Here is a 20986-nt window from a genome sequence, read left to right on the forward strand (position 1 = left end):
CCATTCTCTTGCTATCTTTATTTAAAAAAGCAAAAATATAAGCTTAGGAGGACCATTTTTGGTTCAGACCCTGGGTAGCTCTTGCTGATTGGTGGCTACATTTAGCCATCAATCAGCAAGTGCTGCCCAGGTGTTGAGCAAAACATGGGCCGGTTCCTAGGCCTACATTCTTGCTTTTCAAATAAAAATACCAAGAGAACAAAGAAAAATTGATAATAGGAGGAAATTAGAAAGTTGCTTAAAATTGCATGCTCTATCTGAATCATGAAAGTATCCCGTTAAATAATGAAGACACTGATGAAGAATCCCTTATCCCCACAAAAATAAAAATTATCCCAAAAGATTAATGACCCAACCTCCCAAGAAAGCACCTATGTGTGAAGTTGGCACCCCATGTTTGTAAAAACTGAATAAAAATATACCATTCGTTTGTGCTGATTTGTGCCGCAAAAGCGAGCACTTGTGCCGGTTTGGTTTAGGAGATATTGTGCATTATTTTTTTATGAAACCCCGCCCACTTTGCACTCCATGTTATTAAATTTTAAAAACAAATATACCATTTGTTTGTGCTGATTTGTGCCACAAAAACTAATGTTTGTGCCGGTATGGTTTCGGAGATATTGTGCATTATATTTGCTGAAACTCCGCCCACTTTGCACCCCATGTTGATTAATTAATTGTATTCTCTACCTGAATCATGAAAGAAAAATGTTGTGTTTCATGTCCCTTTAAGCTGGGTTTGGGCTCCTTCACATCCATTTCGCTTCAATAACCCAATGTATGCTGTATAAACCAGTATGTTACCATGTTAATCCCTTAATGCCCAGGGCTGGATTTACATTTCGGGCGCCTTAGGCACAGAGCACACTATACAGAGCGCATCCTCCTTGTTTTCTGTGACCGGCGGCTTCCATGGGGGCAGGGAAGAACCCTGTGCTGGACAGGCGTTTGAAAGGGCAGCTTACACCGAGGTCCCTCATTGCCCTAACGGAAGCCGCCGCCGCCGGTCATGGAAAAGGAGGTGTGCTCTGAATAGAGTTCTGTAAAGAGCGCAGTGCATCCTCCTTGTTGCTGGTGTTCTGTCGAATTAGTTGACAGAAAACCAGCAATTAGGCACAGTAGGCATGGGCACAGCGCCCCTCTATGGAGGGCACCTGTAGGCACATGACTACTCGGCTTCATTTGAAATCTGGCCTTGGTAATGCCACATTAACCACTCGGGTGCAGTGTTAACCCCCTTACATTAAACTTTCTGGTGCAGTGTAAATCAGTGGTTTTCTATATTTCCCCTAAAAAACATCCACAAAGTCTCCATCCAGCACAATAGTGTATTTTTATTTACAATTAATTACTGGGTATAGACTGAGGATACATGTCATAAAATATGTGTAATATCTCAGTAGGCAAAACTACACAGATTAACTAAAATATTATGTGCAATATCCACCAAACCGGCACAAACAGGGAACAAATGAATATAGTTGTATATTGTATTTAATAACATAAAGTGTAAAGTCAGTGGGGATTGATAACATATAATATGCAGTATCTTCAAAACCAAATCGACACAAATGTTTCTTTGTGTGGCACAAACGCAGCACAAACGATTGGTATATTTGTTTTTTAAAATTGAATAACATGGGGTGCAAAGTGTGCAGAGTTTCAGCAAATATAATGCGCACTATCTCTGAAACCAAACAGGCACAAACGTTCGTATTAGCAGCACAAATCATCACAAACGCAGCACAAACGAATGGTATATTTGTTTTTTAAATTTAATAACATGGGGTGCAAAGTGTACGGGGTTTCATAAAAACATAATGCGCAATATCTCCGAAACCAAACTGGCACAAACTTTCATTTTTGCGGCACAAATCAGCACAAACGCAGCACAGACGAATGGTATATTTTATTCATTTTTTACAAACATGGGGTGCCAACTTCACATACTGTAGGTCAAGAAAGCTGTGATAAATTAAGTGAGCCTGAACCAAGTACTTTAGACAACAGTTTAATTAGGAATCCCCCTGAATAATATTGCCCAGTTGCTTTCAATATAGAGGTCACTCATTTATTTTAACCCCTTAATGACCACAGCACTTTTCCATTTTCTGTCCGTTTGGGACCAAGGCTATTTTTACATTTTTGCGCTGTTTGTGTTTATCTGTAATTTTCCTCTTACTCATATACTGTACCCACACATATTATATACTGTTTTTCTCGCCATTAAATGGACTTTCTCAAGATATTTTCATCATATCTTATAACTTACTATAAAAAAATTATAAAATATGAGGAAAAAATGGGAAAAAAAACACTTTTTCTAACTTTGACCCCCAAAATCTGTTACACATCTACAACCACCAAAAAACACCCATGCTAAATAGTTTCTAAATTTTGTCCTGAGTTTATAAATACCCAATGTTTACATGTTCTTTGCTTTTTTTGCACGTTATAGAGCAATAAGTACGAGTAGCACTTTGCTATTTCCAAACCACTTTTTTTCAAAATTAGCGCTAGTTACATTGGGACACTGATATCTTTCAGGAATCCCTGAATATCCATTAACATGTATATATTTTTTTTTAGAAGACATCCCAAAGTATTGATCTAGGCCCATTTTGGTATATTTCATGCCACCATTTCACCGCCAAATGAGATAAAATAAAAAAAAATTGTTCACTTTTTCACAATTTTTTTCACAAACTTTAGGTTTCTCACTGAAATTATTTGCAAACAACTTGTGCAATTGTGGCACAAATGGTTGTAAATGCTTCTCTGGGATCCCCTTTGTTCATAAATAGCAGACATATATGGCTTTGGCATTTTTTTTTGGTAATTAGAAGGCCGCTAAATGCCACTGCGCACCACATGTGTATTATGCCCAGCAGTGGAGGGGTTAATTAGGGAGCATGTAGGGAGCTTCTATGGTTAATTTTAGCTTTAGTTTAGTGTAGTAGACAACCCCAAGAATTGATCTAGGCCCATCTTGGTAAAAAAAAAAATCGTTCACTTTTTCACAATTTTAGGTTTCTCACTGAAATTATTTACAAACAGCCTGTGCAATTATGGCACAAATGGTTGTAAAAGCTTCTCTGGGATCCTCTTTGTTCATAAATAGCAGACATATATGGCTTTGGCGTTGTTTTTTGGTAATTAGAAGGCCGCTAAATGCCACTGCGCACAACACGTGTATTATGCCCAGCAGTGAAGGGGTTAATTAGGGAGTTTGTAGGGTTAAGTTTAACTTAATGTAGTGTAATAGACAACCCAAAGTATTGATCTAGGCCCATTGTGGTATATTTCATGCCACCATTTCCCTGCCAAATGCGATCAAATAAAATAAAAATTGTTCACTTTTTCACAAACTTTAGTTTTCTCACTGAAATTATTTACAAACAGCTTGTGCAATTATGGCACAAATGGTTGTAAATGCTTCTCTGGGATCCCCTTTGTTCAGAAATAGCAGACATATATGGCTTTGGCGTTGCTTTTTGGTAATTAGAAGGCCACGAAATGCCGCTGCGCATCACACGTGTATTATGTCAGCAGTGAAGGGGTTAATTAGGTAGCTTGTAGGGAGCTTGCAGGGTTAATTTTAGCTTTAGTGTAGAGATCAGCCTCCCACCTGACACATCAGACCCCCTGATCCCTCCCAAACAGTGCTCTTCCCTCCCCCACCCCACAATTGTCCCGCCATCTGCCAGTACTAAAATAAAAGGTATTTTTTAAACAATGTTTATTTTTTTTTTAGCATATTTACATATGCTGATGTGTAGGATTCCCCCCTTAGCCCCCAACCACCCTGATGCCCCCCAAACAGCTCTCTAACCCTCCCCCTCTACCTTACTGGGAGCCATCTTGGGTACTGGCAGCTGTCTGCCAGTACCCAGTTACTGCAAAAAAAATGCCTTTTTAGTATTTTTTCTTTTTTTTTTCTGTAGTGTAGCTTCCCCACCAAAGAACAACCCCCCTCCACCTCCCCAGATCACTTCGATTTGTAATTTTTTTTACTTTTACCCAACTTTTATTTTCAATAGTTTTCTGTAGTGTAGCCGTTCCCACCCGCATCCACCCCCTGCACGCGCCCGCCCCGCGCCCACCGTGCACGCGCGCGCCTGTGCGTGCCCCCCGGCGATCCCGCCCCCGTCGACGTCATATGGCCCATCGATGGCTGCCCACCCGCCTCCCACGTAAGCTCCCACCCACCAACGATACCGGCCATCGATGTCCGATGCAGAGAGGGCCACAGAGTGGCTCTCTCTGCATCGGATGGCCAAGGGGGGTTATTGCAGGATGCCTTGATATCGAGGCATCACTGCAATAACCGGAAAGCGGCTGGAAGCGATCAGGATCGCTTCCAGCTGCTTTCCAGACCAAGGACGTACGCCATACGTCCTCGGTCATTAACTGTATTTTTTTTGAGGATGTATGGCGTAAGTCCTTGGTCGTTAAGGGGTTAAACCAGTAGATTTTTTTTCTGTAAAACAGATGCTTTTCTTGAACAAATGGTTATTCAAACTAATTTATACGCACAGCAATGCTTGTCCCAAAGATCACCAAAAGGTTTAGAAAACTGCAATAAATGTTGCAGAATTAAAAACTAATGTTGGGGACTCGCTCTCACTATGGGCAATGTACATAAGTCAACCATCAAATTATATTGGTCTTCTCAACCTGTATTTTCATCTCTTCTTATTCCGGAAGTAATGTCCAGAAAAAATATGAAATATTAAAGTTTTTGTCTATATTTTACTGAAAACACACGGGCCCTACCTTTTAAATGATCCAGAATTTGACCGTCTGTATAGAATAATACCACTAATTGAACGTTTTAACAAATTATTTTAAGTTTATACCCCATCTCAAAAACATTGTGTTGGTAAGTCCCTGATGCTATTTCAAGGCAGATTACAATTTAAGCAATAGATCCCATCTAAACAATCATGTTATGGTATAATATTATATGAACTGTGTGAGAGTTCCACAGCATACACCCAAATGATTAGGGCAGTGTTTCTCAACTCCACTCCACGGGACCCTTAACAGGCCAGATATTCATTATATCTTAACTAGATCACAGGTGAAATAATCACCTGATGGCTGAGAGCAGGTTAGTAACCATGGTTACTGATCAGCTGATTATTTCACCTGTGCTCTAGTTAAGATATAATTAATATCTGGCCTGTTAAGGATCCTGATGACTGGAGTTGAGAAACACTGGTTTAGAATATAAGAAGGGAAGGATTCTTTAATTGATAGTAAAGTCGAATACGATCGGGTTGATTGACACCCCCTGAATCTGCAGGGGGCGGTATTGCACAAGCAGTTCTAGTGAATTGCTTGTGCAATGATAAATGCCAACAGCATATGTTGTCAGCATTTATTGCTGTGCAGCTGACATGATACGCTACATCGTATCATGTCCACTCACACTTTGATAAATATGCCCCGAAGGCTAAACCTAGGTAGTCTCATGCTAATTTCTAAGCCCTTGAAGGCCGCCTCAATTAAATGCATATAAAAGGTTTTTACAGCTAGAGGGCGTTAGTTCATGTGTTTCATATAAATAACATTGTGCTCATGCACATGAAGTTACTAATCGCCTGAAATGCAAGTCTGTCAAAAGATCTGAGATAAGGAGGCAGAAGCTTAGATATAAGGTAATTACAGAGGTAAAAAGTATATTTCTATAACAGTGTTGGTTATGTAAAACTGGGATTGGTAAATAAAGGGATTATCTATCTTTTTAAACAATAACACTTTTGGTGTTTACTATCCCTTTAATCTGTTAAAGCCGTTATGGCGTTTTATTCCGTCCTAACCGCGCTGGGCTTTAGCGCCTTTAGAACATAATAAAGCGCCCTAGCTGTTTGGCTGTCCTGAAGCCAACGGCGCTTCCTGGATCTGATCGCTATCTGGAGGGCGTGCCTAGCATCATAGGGACGACTCCCTGACCCGAACCCATAACTGAAATCTCGTGATCGCGTGATTTCAATTTGTCTACACCGAAACGTCAAATTTTTCTACTGCTGTGAAGCTCTGGCCTGTGGAACGATTAGAAAGATACACACAAAGGTTTCCCACAGCAGTAAGTGGCAAAAAGGCAAATTTACTGACTTAAAAAAAAGCTGTTTGCATGTTTTCAACTATACGTAAAGAAAGAAGATACCAAGACAGGTTCCACAAGAGAGGAAAGGACCCAGCTACACAAACTAGTTTGTATTATTGATTACAATAAGTACATTGGAGGAGTAGACCTATCATAATAAAGCCAAAACCTGCCGCGAGAAAAACCAGAATCTGGTACAAAAAGATTGACATCTATATGGTGCAAATGGCAGTTTCCAATTCTTGCATCCTTTATAAAGCATCTGCATCTGGCAACAATCTGTGCTTCCTAAACTATCAAAAAGAGTTAACAGCTACTCTATTGTTTAAAAACACAGACATGGCACAGAACATAGAAATCTTTCAGTGTAAAATATTACAAGGCTGGCAAGCATTATCTCATTCATGTCCCCACAACAAATAATAGAGCTGCACAGAAACACTGCAGAGTTTGCTACAAAATGAGAGCAGAAAAGATTTGCAGCGCTAGTGTACAACATTCCCCTTAAAACCTGGTATAGGTATTGGAGACTGTTTTAGAGTATAACCTACAGTTTTAAATTACTGATAGAAATCCCATTTAGATTTTGTTTTTTAGTTCTATAAATGTGCATGCTGCGTGTAAATTATTTCAGTGAGGGTACCCAAAGATTGTGAAAAAAATAAATAAATTCAGACTAAACATAAATAGGCCTAGTAGTTCAATACCTTGTCCGTTATACTTTTAAATATAGTTCATTTGGGCAAGTATGCCATACTAAGGGCCACATTACGAGTGCAGCGCAAATAAATGCTCCTGCTTGAGCGTTAATTGTGCTAGAAGTAAGATTGTTGCGCTCGTCGGGTTGCGCTCCTATTATGGGTTGAAAGTAAACTGTTTTCGCTCTTGCTCGTTAATTTATTCCCCCATAGAAGTCATGCAAACCCAATTGCATATTCTTATTTGCGCTAAGCCCGATTTCTCCTAAGCTTATATTCCTGCTTTTTCAAATAAAGATACCAAGAGAATAAAGAAAAATTGATAATAGGAGTAAATTAGAAAGTTGCTTAAAATTGCATTCTCTATCTGAATCACGAAAGAAAAGAAATTTGGGTTTCATCTCCCTTTAAATTATGACATCTTGTCGCAAAAAAAATTCTTGAAATAAACAGAGCTTTTGATGAATAGATGCAATTAGTGGCCTTCTAATTACCAAAACCAATGTCAAACCCGTACATAACTGGTATTCCTGAACACAGGAGATCATAAAGAAGCTTTCAGGACCATTTGTCCCATGATTGCACAGGTTTGTAGAATTTGTCTTATGACAAAACTAGTAACCATTCTATACATGTTTGGTCTTAGCTGACTGAAAGGATGCCAATGAACATATCTCTGGTCTTTAAGCGGTTAACATAGCTGTTTCCAGTCTCATATTCTATTTCCAAATACTGAAAAGGTTGCTTCATTTAAAAATAAATAAATACATAACTACACTCCAGTAACTACAAATTATAAATAAATATACATTTCCACAAGATGTCCAAGTTGACTCAGCCAATGTCCATGAATTGTTTAGAAATGTAATCCAACATTCACCTGTACTGTCCCAGATCAGCTCAAGGCATATGTTTAAAGGCCATAGATGGTTTTGTTTCTGTGTGTAGGTGAGTCAGATATCAACACTTTGGCTTGGAGCTAACATCAACAGAACCTCAAATGGTCTGTAGACTAGACTGATCTTAAAACAAGGCACAGTGATACTCTCTGGTTTTGTGTACTCCAGGAACATCTAATAGCCACATCCAATAGTATTTTCAGAAGAAAGGTCACGTGATGTTCTATGCAGGCAGAAGTGTGAATACAAAATTGAAAGTACAGTTTATGGGACAGACTTAAATCTCAAAGTTACAGAACGAAAAACAAAAGAAAGACTTACTCTCTAAAAGTATAATTGTAACAATGGAAAAAACATTGATGAAGCACTGATATTGCTACAGTGTTTTATACCACATATTTTTTTAATTCTCCATGATTTTAATGAATACATTTACTAAATATGTTAAAAACTGAATTAAAAGCTACAAATGTGCTATAAATATTTTAGGTCACCTGACCAAAACATATGACATTATTTTAAAGTTTTTTTATCTTGTGTTGGAAGTAAACTTTTCAAAAGATGCTGCTTGTCTGCTTCTCTAATTTTTAGGTGATTACAATGGTTATGGTGATTACCTGCGCCAACTAGACATCACAAAGATGTTGTGGGGGTCTATTTTACAGCCATAAAACAAAAATGTGAGCCACTATCATATAAACACAGCATACAACACACACACTCTTAAAGGGACAGTTTAGTCAAAAATTAAACTTTCATGACTCAGATAGGACACGCAATTTTAAACAACTTTTCAGTTTACTTTTTTCATCAAATTTGCTTCTTCTCTTGGCATTCTTTGTTGAAAGCCAAACCTAGGTAGGTTCATATGCAAATTTCTAAGCCCCTGAAGGTCGCCTCTTATCTTAGTGCATTTTGACAATTTTATACAGCTAGACAGCGCTAGTTTATGTGTGCCATATAGATAACATTGTGCTCACTCCCGTGGAGTTACCTAGGAGTCAACACTGATAGGCTAAAATGCAAGTCTGTAAAAAGAACTGAAATAAGGGGGCCGTCCTCAGAGGCTTAGATACAAAGTTTAGAAAACACAAAGTTCCACATCACATGAAGTATACCTCACTTTATTGTAGAGTCCAACAAGTAGCAACGTTTCGTGGTCTCAACCCTTATTCATGATATAAGATTCAATTCACATTAATTACACTTATATAGCATACTAGGGCCAACAAGTTACCTAAAACATTTTGTTTGTACAAAACATATGTACATAATGTAGATTGCACCATCTAGTGGCACCTTGTACAAATAACACATTTCTAATCAATGAACCATTAAAATACAAATACAGATGCTCAAATGTAAACAGACATGTCGTATTCCTTATTCATGCCCTGCAGTCTAAGGGCATTCAGCATAGAAATCCAATATAACTCCCTTCTTTTAAAAAGTCACTCCCTGTCACCCCCCCATTCCTGGGCATTTTTACCTGATTAATTACCTGCCACCTCACTTGACTGATAGAATGTTTAGCTTCTAAAAAATGGGACGATACTGGGGCATCCTTATCCCCACATCTAATGTTAGACTTATGTTCCCTAATTCGGTCCCCAGTCTTCCTCGTGGTCTCCCCAATATAAATCTTCGAACATGGGCATTTTATTAGGTATATAACAAAGGTGGAATTGCAAGTGAAGTGATCCTTTATTTTATATATCTTTCCAGATCTAGGGTGAACAAACGTGGCTACCTTAATCATAGAATTACAGCTATTACACCCTAAACAGGAATAACACCCCAGGTTTTTTTCTGCTATGTACCTCTGGGTAGATTTTTTACTACTGCCTATGTCAGTCTGTGCCAACATATCCTTAAGATTACGGTTTCTTTTAAAAGCCATCATAGGGGTCTGTTGAAAACTATTAATATTTGGATTGCAACTTTTCAAAATATGCCAATGTCTGAGAACCATATTCTTACTCACTCTACTGTTATTGCTAAACTTGGAGACTAGAACCAATCGGTCCCTCTTAGTCTCCTCTTTCTCTTTTATCTCTTTTTTATCTTCTTTTCTGGACATCAAAGAAGTCCTGTCAATGTCACTTACTGCTGCAATTTCCTTTTCTATAAGAGCCCTAGGATAGGCCCAATTCAAGAATTTGTCACCCTTTCTCTTAATCTATCATGTAAGATACAATCCTGGCTCACAATACGTTTAACCCTAATTAACTGACTCCTAGGTAAGGAGTTTAGTTAAATCTCAGGGTGAAAACTATGGTAATGGAGTAAATTATTTCTATCTGTAGTCTTGGTATAGATGTCACATCTCAAATTAAAACCCTCCTTCACAACTTTAGTATCCAAAAAGGCAACCGTGGTTTCATGCTACGTGAGGGTAAATTTAATACCCCTGACCACCGTGTTTAATTCAGCTACAAATTCATATAGTCAATGTTGCCCCCACATATGCCAAACACATTATCGATAAAACACCACCAAGTGGCTCCATACTTTATATATAATGGATTTTCATATACATATTTCTCCTCAAAATTGCCCATGAATATGTTGGCATATGAGGGGGCAACATTAGACCCCATAGCCGTCCCTTGATTTTATACACACTACCTAAAGTCCACAAGGACATTAATTGTCCTCCTGGCCGCCCCATTAGTTTTTTTTTCCCTATAGACATCAATGGGGCTTCGTTATGGAGCTTTTCTTTCCGCAATCGCAGGTGTTAGACTTTTTTCTGACCCGCTCTCCCCATTGATGTCTATGGGGAAAGCGTGCATGAGCACATTAAAACAGCACTTGAATTTTGTGCGGTATGGAGTTTAAAAGCAGCATATCGCACGCACAAGCCGGCTGTTTGAAAACTTGTAATGGCTGCGCTATAGGGGGTTAAATAACGCAACTTTTGTTGCGTTCATTGATTTCCATATAGCGCGCATAACTCGTAATCTAGCTGATAGTTTGAAAGAGGAGATTCTACCATTCTCACAGAGGGTTTCATGTAGCTATCAAATGATCATTATAGTAGTAAGGATTACCTGGCAGCATCTACAACCACTATATTATTTCCTGACTTTTGTTTTGTATAAATTGCAATATGATGTAAAGTGACAAAAAATAAAATTTCATATAATTTTTAATTAGTATTTTTTATTAAGTAACATGCATAGGATCCTTAATTTTGTTGTAATGGGAAGTATGGTAAAAGTGTAACCAAAAAGTGTGCGTTTGACTCCCATGCCGGTGTTTACCATAACTACTGAAAAAAATAATTGTATTTCCGATGATGTGTTTTCGCCATTTGAGTATTTTGAAAAACCAAAGCTATTTTCTAAAATAGTTTGGTCTGGTGAAAAAAAGGTATGGTTTGTGTGTCACTCACTCCATAAGCACCATAAGTTATAAAGGGTTAAAAAAAACTTATAAAAAACGGTTAATGTTTCTCCTTTTGATATAATTACAATTAAACAAAAATAAATCAGCATCTAACACTTTATGGAGCCCATTTGGGATTCTGGATTGAAGTCAAAGATCCAGAATTTATTTTGGCCTAGATTTAGAGTTGGGCGGTAGCCGTCAAAACCAGCGTTAGAGGCTCCTAACGCTGGTTTTTACCGCCCTCTGGTATTTGGAGTCAGTCAGGAAAGGGTCTAACGCTCACTTTCCAGCCGCGACTTTTCCATACCGCAGATCCACTTACGTCATTTGCGTATCCTATCTTTTCAATGGGATCTTTCTAACGCCGGTATTTAGAGTCTTGGCTGAAGTGAGCGTTAGAAATCTAACGACAAAACTCCAGCCGCAGAAAAAAGTCAGTAGTTAAGAGCTTTCTGGGCTAACGCCGGTTTATAAAGCTCTTAACTACTGTGCTCTAAAGTACACTAACACCCATAAACTACCTATGTACCCCTAAACCGAGGTCCCCCCACATCGCCGCCACTCTATTAAAATTTTTTAACCCCTAATCTACCGACCGCACACCGCTGCCACCTACGTTATCCCTATGAACCCCTAATCTGCTGCCCCTAACACCGCCGACCCCTATATTATATTTATTAACCCCTAATCTGCCGCCCCCAACGTCGCCGCCACCTACCTACAATTATTAACCCCTAATCTGCCGACCGGAGCTCACCGCTATTATAATAAAGTTATTAACCCCTAATCTGCCTCACTCACGTCTCAATAACCCTATAATAAATAGTATTAACCCCTAATCTGCCCTCCCTAACATCGCCAACACCTAACTTCAAGTAATAACCCCTAATCTGCCGACCGGAGCTCACCGCTACTATAATACATTTATTAACCCCTAAAGCTAAGTCTAACCTTAACCCTAACACCACCCTAAGTTAAATATAATTTAAATCTAACGAAATAAATTAACTCTTATTAAATAAATTATTCCTATTTAAAGCTAAATACTTACCTGTAAAATAAACCCTAATATAGCTACAATATAAATTATAATTATATTGTAGCTATTTTAGGATTAATATTTATTTTACAGGCAACTTTGTATTTATTTTAACCAGGTACAATAGCTATTAAATAGTTCATAACTATTTAATAGTTACCTAGTTAAAATAATTACAAATTACCTGTAAAATAAATCCTAACCTAAGTTACAATTAAACCTAACACTACACTATCAATAAATAAATTAAATAAAATACCTACAATTATCTACAATTAAACCTAACACTACACTATCAATACATTAATTAAATACAATACCTACAAATAAATACAATGAAATAAACTAACTAAAGTACAAAAAATAAAAAAGAACTGTTACAAAAAATAAAAAAATATTTACAAACATTAGAAAAATATTACAACAATTTTAAACTAATTACACCTACTCTAAGACCTCTAATAAAATAACAAAGACCCCCAAAATAAAAAAAATGCCCTATCCTATTCTAAAATTAAAATAGAAAAGCTCTTTTACCTTACCAGCCCTGAAAAGGGCCCTTTGCGGGGCATGCCCCAAAGAATTCAGCTCTTTTGCCTGTAAAAAAAACATACAATACCCCCCCAACATTACAACCCACCACCCACATACCCCTAATCTAACCCAAACCCCCCTTAAATAAACCTAACACTAAGCCCCTGAAGATCTCCCTACCTTGTCTTCACCACACCGGGTCCCGATCTGTCCAGAAGAGCCTCCGAAATCTTCATCCAAGCCCAAGCAGGGGCTGAAGAGTGACGTCCATCCTCCGGCTGAAGTCTGGATCCAAGCGGCAAATGAAGAAGTCCATCTTCGGGAAGAAATCTTCATCCTATCCGGGCAGAAGAGGACATCCGGACAGGCAAACATCTTCATCCAAGCCGCATCTTCAATGTTGTTCCATCGGATGACGAGCGGCTGATCTTGAAGACCTCCGGCGCGGATCCATCCTCTTCGTTCGACGTCCAACTGAAGATTGACGGTTCCTTTAAGGGACGTCATCCAAGATGGCGTCCCTCGAATTCCGATAGCAAAGATAGCAAGAGAATGAAATGAAGAAAAATTGATAATAGGAGTAAATTAGAAAGTTGCTTAAAATTGTAAGCTCTATCTGAATAATTAAAGTTTAATTTTGACTACTGTAGACTATTCCTTTAAATAATTATGTTGATAGAGAATAACCAATACATAATCTCACCCATTAGTGTAAATCAGAGCAAAATATATTTAACATATTTTAAAAATCACATAAGAAGTACATTTTATTTGGATTTAACGGAATAACTGTATTTTAAATCAATTGGTATATAACTGATTATTAGCCACCCAGGACAATGCTCCTATCTATGTAATATACATCTGAAGATAATTTTTAAACACTGTGATTTATCCTTTCACAGAGCAACAAACGAGCCTCTGTCGTCACTTGTACCGAAAATGGGAAAATTTTTTAGGGGGCAATGACAATGGTAATAATAACAACAACTTCTTAAAGTGATGGTAAATCCTAGCATTTGTGAAACGCTAGGATTTACCATTGGAACAAATAAAGGGGACTTCATTCTGAAAGCGCCTTTATTTGTTTGCAGCGTTCGCTGCACTGTGCTGCTAAGGTAGCCCACGGCAGAACGCTATGTAGCTGAGAGGTGATGTTTCTATCTCTTAGCCAATAGCTGTGCTCCGTATATAGCGTTGTTCCAGTGGTAAATCCTAGCGTTTCACAAACGCTAGAATTTGCCATCACTTTAAGCTCCATAGAGAACAACCAGAAACAAGCAATGTCTTCTACAGTCTTCTTGGTAAGAGATGCTACTTTGTATTTTCAAAAAACACTTATTTAGCCTATCATCTGTTCTTTTGTATCAGCTATAAACATGTTTTTTTCTTTCCATAAGGTAGGGAGAGTCCACGACTTCATTCATTACTGTTGGGAAGTACAACACCTGGCCAAAAGGAGGAGGGCAAAGACACCCCAGCCAAAGGCTTAAATATCCCTCCCATTTCCCCTATCCCCCAGTCATTCTTTGCCTTTCGTCACTAGAGGAGGATGGCAGAGAAGTGTCAGAAGATTTGGATGGTCCTTAATGGGTATGTTCTCTTCAAGAGAGGACTGGAGTTTTAGGTAATCATATAAACCTCTCACTGAGAGTATTGATGAAAGTTAGAGTCTGGAGATGCAGGGAAAGTTTTTCTGCGACGCCATCCAGCCTATCATCTGTTCTTTTGTATCAGCTATAAACATGTTTCTTTCTTTTCATAAGGTAGGGAGAGTACACGACTTCATTCATTACTGTTGGGAAGTACAACACCTGGCCAAAAGGAGGAGGGCAAAGACACCCCAGCCAAAGGCTTAAATATCCCTCCCATTTCCCCTATCCCCCAGTCATTCTTTGCCTTTCGTCACTAGATGAGGATGGCAGAGAAGTGTCAGAAGATTTGGATGGTCCTTAATGGGTATGTTCTCTTCAAGAGAGGACTGGAGTTTTAGGTAATCATATAAACCTCTCGGTGAGAGTATTAATGAAAGTTAGAGTCTGGAAATGCAGGGAAAGTTTTTCTGCGACGCCATCCAGACTGTCTATCTAACAACTCCTGAGCAATCAGTGTTAACAAGTTACACTGCTTGCTTTTCTACACTCAGGTCCCTGTCAGAACATCGCTACAAGGCTGTCACACTTGAGAGGCTGTATCTGTTCCACAGCACTGATCCTGGAGGGTAAGTCTCTGTTATTTTCATATAGCAGGATCGAGGGTTAATATCTCCTCAGTGGAAGTTTATTGGTAACGTTTTGGGGAGTTTATATACTGCTTTAACATTTGTGAAGAACGTTTTCAGGGCTCATTTAGACTGTGTACTTTTCGCTGGGACAGACAGGTTTCACTTTCACTTTTGTGAGTTGCACAGCTCCTAATAGCTTTGCACACTTTTTCATAGCAGGGGAGGTCCTGCCTTGCGGACCATGTAACCGGGTGCAGCTTTATTCACTTCCTTACGATCCTACTGCAGACAGTACTTCTGAGGAGCTTTTCTTGACAAATTGAGTGCCCCAGCCATTGGTTTTGTAAAGGTGCCTTTCCATATTCATATTGTTTTTCTCTTTCAACTGTGGCATTACATACCTACTATGGAGGACTCTGATAATATGTTAGAAGGATCTATTACTTCTGTAGTGCTTAATAATACCTGCTTATATTGTGAGGAGCCTGTGGTTTTCACGCCTGCTCAATTTTATTCCAATTGCCTGGGTACCGTTTTAAAGTCCAAGAAGGGAGCTAAAGCTGCTATTAACCCTAGCGCTGTTAGTCCCTCTGAGCCATCAATCTCTCAGGATTCTGTGAACTGAGCGATTACTACCCTTTCTACCCTAACCGCTTCACATGCATTTCCTTGTGGCACAGCTATTTCTCCATCTGGAGGGGGCCTTTTTCCTGCAGACTTTACTGCATAGTTACAATCAGCGGTGTCCACGGTCTTAAGTGCCCTACCTATCTCTGGAAATGTAAGAGAAAGGTTAAGCACAGTTCTCCTGTTTTAGATTGATCTAATTTCCAATCAGATCTAGCTTGTATGCCCCAGTTATCCGAGGATGAGTTAACACCTGTGGCATCAGAGGATGAACTTTCGGAATTGGGGAGTTCTATTACTAAATCTCCTCCGGTGGAGGAACCCTCCTTTAGATTTAAAATTGAACCTCTGCAGTTTTTACTGAAGGAGGTCCTGTCTACGCTAGAAGTTCCAGAGGCTAAGCTACCTGAGGAAACTAAGATCCCTAAGTTAACTAGGGTTTATGAAGACAGGAAGGTCCCACAAACTTTTCCGGTCCCAGTTCATATGGCGAACATTATTAGTAACGAATGGAAAGAACTGGAACATCCTTTTCTCCCTCGGTTCCTTTTAAAAATTTGTTCCCGGTCCCTGACTCTCAATTAGAGCTGTGGGGCTCCATTCCTAAGGTTGATGGTGCCATTTTGATGCTAGCTAAGCGTACTACTATCCCTCTTGAGGATAGCTCTTCCTTTAGAGAACCTATGGATAAGAAGTTGGAAGCTTTCCTAAGGAGAATGTTCCAACATGCGACTCCCTGTCAGAACTTATGGAATCTTCCCTCGATGAAGGGCCTTAATAGGGACCTGGACTTGTCATTGTTTCTGTAAAAGGCTTTAATCTGTGAATTCTGGCAAAAATGTTCATATCATTAATAATCTATGAGAAATGTAATACATAATGTGAATTGATATCCTTTGCTGTCATTTTTTGTACCCCTGCCTCAGATGTTGAATTGTAGTTTAAAACATGTAAATATAGGTCTGACTATTTGTAAATACATATCCTGTAATTTGACACATTTACCAGTGGGTGGCGATGTAGAGTGATTTTTTTGCAAGATTGATCAGGGTTGGTATTCTTAATATATGCACTTTTAGGAATGTAATGACAGCTGTATGCCAATAGATGGCAATATGTGGTAATTGTTGTGATTGATTCACCTGTGAATTTTTCCACCTGAAAGGTATAAAAATAATGACTAACCATGTTAGAATTGTACACATGACTAAGGGGTGAGCCCCGAAATGTTGTGTTTTGTTTCTCTTTTGTCCTAAATAAAGGATTATTTTTCACTGGTGCTGCTGCCTTGCGTTTGCTTATACTGTGATTGGGACCTGTCTCTATCCCTGCAGCCTGCACAGTGTTGGAGCTGGTATGTGCTGATCTCTCACACACTTTCTGTACTCGAGGATATTCAGGAGAGAATTAAGAGTAGCTAATTCTTTCATCTGTGATGCAAATATGCAGATTATTTACCTGAATGCTAAGGCTTCGGGTTTTGCGGTCCTAGCATGCAGGGTTCTCTGGTTGAAGTCTTGGTCTGCGGATATGACTTCTAAATCCAGACTCCTTTCTCTTCCTTTCAAGGGGAAGATTTTATTTAGACCAGGTCTGGACTCTATCATCTCTACGGTTACTGGACGGAAAGGTGCCTTCCTACCTCAGGATAAGAAGAACAGACCTAAGGGATGGCAGTCCTCTAATTTTCGCTCCTTTCAATCTGACAAATCCCACCGATCTCAATCTTCATCCAAACCCGAGCAGCCCAAGAGCACTTAGAAGCCTGCTCAGTCTTGGAACAAGACCAAACAGACAAAGAAGCCCGCCGATAACAAATTGGCATGGAGGGGTGGCCCTTGATCTGGGATTGGATCGAGTAGGGGGCAAATTGTTGCTTTTCTCAGACGCTTGGTTTCAGGATGTTCAGGATCCTTGAGTTCTCAGGGATACTGGATAGGATTCAAATCTCATCTGCCCAGGGGCAGAATCCTACTCTCCAGACTGTCTACAAGACTAGAAAAGTGGACAGCCTTTTTAGATTGCATAAGGGATCTATCCTCCTTAGGAGTAATAGTCCCGGTACCTGCATCAGAAAGATGTCTGGGTTTCTATTCAAACCTCTTTGTGGTTCCCAAAAACGAGGGAACTTTTCATCCAAATCTGGACTTGAAGTGACTAAACAAGAGTGTCCCCTCTTTCAAGATGGAGACTATAAGATCAATCCTTCCCCTGGTTCAGGAAGGACAGTGTATGACTACCATAGATCTGAAGGATGCATACCTTTACGTTCCAATCCAAAGGGAACATTTCCAGTTCCTCAGATTTGCCTTTTTTGATCAACACTTCCAGTTCATAGCGCTTCCGCTTGGCTTAACTACTGCTCCAAGGATATTTACAAAGGTTCTACAGGCACCATCTTTTCATTTAGTAAGGGATCACTCAGCCTTTCTTCTAAGTCTTCTTCGGTCACATGGATGGAAGATAAACTTGGAAAAGAGTTTGCTTACTCTAAATATTGGAGAGAATTTCCTGGGCACAGTTATAGACTCTGTGTCCATGATGATCTTTCTAACAGACCAGAGATGTTGCAAGCTAGGCCTCCTTGAGACCTCCGGTGGCCCAGTGTATGGAGGTGATTGAACTCATGGTGTCTTGTATGGACATCATTCCCTTTGCTAGATTCCATCTCAGACCTTTACAGCTATGCATTCTGAGACAATGGAACAGTGACCATTCCGATCTGTCACAACAGATAGTTTTGGACAGCCTGTTGAGAGACTCGCTCTCTTGGTGGCTCTATCAAGATCACCTGTCCCAAGGCACGTGCTTCTTGAAACTGTCCTGGGAGATTGTGACTACGGATGCCAGTCTATCCTGCTGGGGAGCCATTTGGGGTGCCAGGAAGGCTCAGGGGCTGTGGACTCAGGAGGCGTCCACTCTACCCATCAATATCTTGGGACACCGGGCAATCTTCAATGCTCTGAGGGCTTGGCCCCCGCCTGGGTTAGTCCCAGTTTTTCAGATTCCAATCAGACAATATAACTTTGGTAGCCTACATCAACCATCAGGGAGGAACGAGAAATTCTTTAGCGATGAGAGAAGTATCTCAAATCCTAGAAGGGGTGGAGGCACACAACTGTACACTGTCAGCTATCCACATTCCGGGTGTGGACAACTGGGAAGCGGACTTCCTCAGCAGGCAATCCTTTCACCCGGGGGAATGGTCTCTCCAACCCGAGGTCTTTGCCGAGATATGCAGCAGATGGGGGATGCCAGAGATAGACTTCATGGCCTCCCATCTCAATGCCAACCTACCCAAGTCTGGGTCGAGATCGAGGGATCCTCAAGCTATTCTAATAGATGCCTTATTGGTTCAATGGAGGTTCAGACTTGTATATCTCTTTCCTCCATTACCTCTTCTCCCTTGTGTGGTGGCCCGCATCAAACAGGAGCAAGCATCTGTGATTCTAATTGCTCCATCCTGGCCGCGAAGGACTTGGTTTGTGGATCTGGTGGGGATGTCTTCATCTCCTCCGTGGAAGTTACCTTGTCGCAGGGACCTGCTAATAAAGGGTCCCTTCCTTCATCAAAATCTAGATTCTCTGAGGCTGACTGCGTGGAGATTGAACGCTTAGTCTTAGCCAGGATAGCTCATAAGCCAGTTATTCGACGCATCTACCATAAGGTGTGGCAGACTTACCTGCACTGGTGTGAGGAGCATCGTTTTTCTTGGCATACGTTTAAAGTTACCAGAATTTTATCTTTTCTCCAGGATGGACTGGAGAAGGGTCTATCTGCTAGTTCCCTGAAGGGACAGATATTGGCCCTGTCGGTGTTCCTGCATAAGAGATTAGCTGAGCTTCCTGATGTGCAGTTCTCGTTAAGGCTCTGACTAGGATCAGACCTGTGTTTAGAAAGATGGCTCCGGCATGGGGTCTCAATCTTGTTTTTTATGTGTTGCAGCAGGCTCCGTTTGAGCCCATGCATTATGTTGACACTAGACTGTTACAAAACAAAGAAAAGGAGCACCTCCACGGAAAATGATGTTAAAAAACAATCTTTATTCCCAAAAATGGTATAAAAAATATATATGCGTGTGGCCGCAGCACAGCAAAGGTCAAGGGATATTGGTCAGATCCCAGTGACCCACTGATGCATTTCGGCTAATGAGCCGTAATCGTAGTGTGGTCAAATGGCCAAATCCAGTCCCTTTTAAATTAAGAATTTAACTCTAATTGGCTAAAACCAAAATACTTGAATTTACCCCTATCCTTCACCTATCGCTTACAAACTCTTAATCACCATATAGACATAATTAAATGATAAACAGATAAAATAAAGACACTATCCAAACAATGCAATATGAAATATGAACTCCTGTATATACAAATTGATATATAATTGTAAAGTTGAATTAATCCTAGATTACTCGCATTGAATAGAGTTCAATACACATATAGCCCAATAAACACAGATAGGCAAGCAAATATATTGTGTCTCTAATGTTATCAGGTATGACCACTCTTGGGTGTACTCAATACATAGATGTACATAATATGATATATAGAACATAAAATACACAACTTACAGCTTTAAAGCAAGATAATTAGTTTCAACATGTAAATACAGTACTAGTAATGATAGAATGTATGTATAGAGAATTGGGTTTGGATAGCCAAGCCTAACATAAAGTGTCGCTATTTTCAAAAACTCTCCTTATATCTATACAAATTCATAGATTAGGTACGTTAATAAATAGGTCAAAAAAGAGAGAAGGTACTCCCATACGGGTTAATTTCTATAACAATTTGAATATACCAATAAACAAGAGACTGTATCGCATATATTTTGGGGGACAGTCATAGAAGATAGGATTCCCTCATATTCGTTATCCTCAAAAGCTCTCACCTATAATGCATTTATATTGCACTTAGCATTTTTGCCTTAATGACATGTAGCGACATGTATTGTCACTTCTGGGTACACAGACTATGAAAACTATTGCCAAAAATTAATCAGATCAAACTCTGAATTTAAACCATAAGGTATTCTCGTCTTCAGTCTGTGTATCCAGAACACCTTTCTTTTAGCCAGGATAGACTCCCTGTCACCACCCCTGGTATTGACTCTAACATTTTCCACTATAGTCCATCTAAGTGTATTACTGCTCTTATAGTGGAAGTTCTTGAAGTGGAGAACCAAAGGTGTCGTCAATTTGCCCAATTTAATATTGGACAAATGTTCATGAATTCTGAACCTCACCTCCCTTGTAGTTAGACCTACATACTGTACTTCACACTCCGTGCATGTAAGGAGGTAGACTGAATATGTGACTCTACAGTTGGTACAACTTGAATGTTCAAAGATTTCTCCTGTTACACTACTCTTGAAACCTGTTCTGCTATCTAATTTCTCACAGGCTTTACACTGGAAATTGCTACATTTAAAAAACCCTTTATGTTGTAGCCATGAACTAGT

The sequence above is a fragment of the Bombina bombina genome, chromosome 6, assembly GCF_027579735.1.
Source record: "Bombina bombina isolate aBomBom1 chromosome 6, aBomBom1.pri, whole genome shotgun sequence".
Lineage (NCBI taxonomy): Eukaryota > Metazoa > Chordata > Amphibia > Anura > Bombinatoridae > Bombina > Bombina bombina.